Source organism: Symphalangus syndactylus, chromosome 5 (assembly GCF_028878055.3).
Source record: "Symphalangus syndactylus isolate Jambi chromosome 5, NHGRI_mSymSyn1-v2.1_pri, whole genome shotgun sequence".
NCBI lineage: Eukaryota > Metazoa > Chordata > Mammalia > Primates > Hylobatidae > Symphalangus > Symphalangus syndactylus.
The window spans coordinates 50,398,901-50,400,353 of NC_072427.2; the positions used below are offsets into that span (position 1 = coordinate 50,398,901).

At 47.6% G+C, this 1,453-nt stretch overlaps 1 non-coding gene across 1 annotated transcript; it reads left to right on the top strand.

Annotated features, from left to right (window-relative positions):
* Positions 1–345: 345 nt before the first annotated feature.
* LOC129483812 (small nucleolar RNA U13) lies at positions 346–447 on the top strand. The gene has a single exon (XR_008658302.1). It is a non-coding gene; the product is annotated as a small nucleolar RNA U13 (small nucleolar RNA).
* The last annotated feature ends 1,006 nt before the right edge of the window (positions 448–1,453 follow it).

The window sequence follows — 1,453 nt, forward strand, 5'->3', positions numbered from 1 at the left end:
GTACATTCTCATTTAAAAAAAAATGTACCTGGCCGGGCACGGCGGCTCACGCCGGTAATCCCAGCACTTTGGAAGGCCGAGGCGGGTGGATCACGAGGTCAGGAGATCGAGACCACGGTGAAACCCCATCTCTACTAAAAATACAAAAAAATTAGCTGGGCGCAGTGGCGGGCGCCTGTAGTCCCAGCTACTCGGAAGGCTGAGGCAGGAGAATGGCGTGAACCCGGGAGGCGGAGCTTGCAGTGAGCCGAGATCGCACCACTGCACTCCAGCCTGGGTGACAGCGAGACTCCGTCTCAAAAAAAAAAGTACCCATTACAAGTGACTTGGAACCAAAATCCATAGATTCTTTCACGGTTCTTTATCGGTATGGTGATAGGGTTTTCATATTCGTGTGTGAGATGTGCCTCCCTCAGTCCTTGTTATGACATCATTACGTGTCTGACATAACAAAAAGAAAAAGAGAAAAAGGTGGAGAAAGGTAAAAAATAAGAAAAGAAAAACTGAAGGAAAAAGGAAAAAATCCCAATCCATAAGCCTTTTATGACTTACCCATGAATGCAGAGGCATCTTCAAAGAGGGTGCAAAAAATGCAGCCCTCTAAAGATGCCAAACCACTCTCAAAGATAGCCAAAAGAAAGGCAGGCCTAGATAATCCCCCTGAGAGCTGGCAATAGATGTTAGCTGCAAATGGGTTGCAACCCACATGTCTGTCCAGCTGTATTCCCACAGCCCCCCAACCTGATGGTTGGCTGCCTGCACACACAAGAACCAACAACTTGTATGCCCCGTCAAGTGGAAAACCAAGCCAAATCTTTTTTTTTTTTTTTTTTTTTTGAGACAGAGTCTCGCTCTGTTGCCCTGGCTGGAGTGCAGTGGCGTGATCTCGGCTCACTGCAAGCTCCGCCTCCTGGGTTCACGCCATTTTCCTGCCTCAGCCTCCCGAGTAGCTGGGACTACAGGCGCCCGCCACCATGCCCAGCTAATTTTTTGTATTTTTAGTAGAGATGGGGTTTCACCATGTTAGCCAGGATGGTCTTGATCTCCTGACCTCGTGATCCGCCTGCCTCGGCCTCCCAAAGTGCTGGGATTACAGGCGTGAGCCACCGTGCCTGGCAGAAACCAAGCCAAATTCTTGACACAAAATGACAGAAACAGAAAAGCAATAGCTGCTCCTGGGAGGGAAAGGATCAATAACCAATAGGCACCACAAAATCAAACTACAGTCACAATCTAGATAACAAATTTTTATAATTTTTTTCCTATCCATCTGCATTGGGAAAATAAGAGACAAGGAGTTTTTACTTTCTTCTCTTGACCAGGAACTACTGACAGAGATCTGGGAGAACTGACTTTGGGGAAAATTCTCACCTTGCACAGGCTTGTGTCTGTTTTCCAGAATCCCACCTGCAGACTCCAGAGTGAAGTGTCCCAGCTGTCCCTTTCACATTGC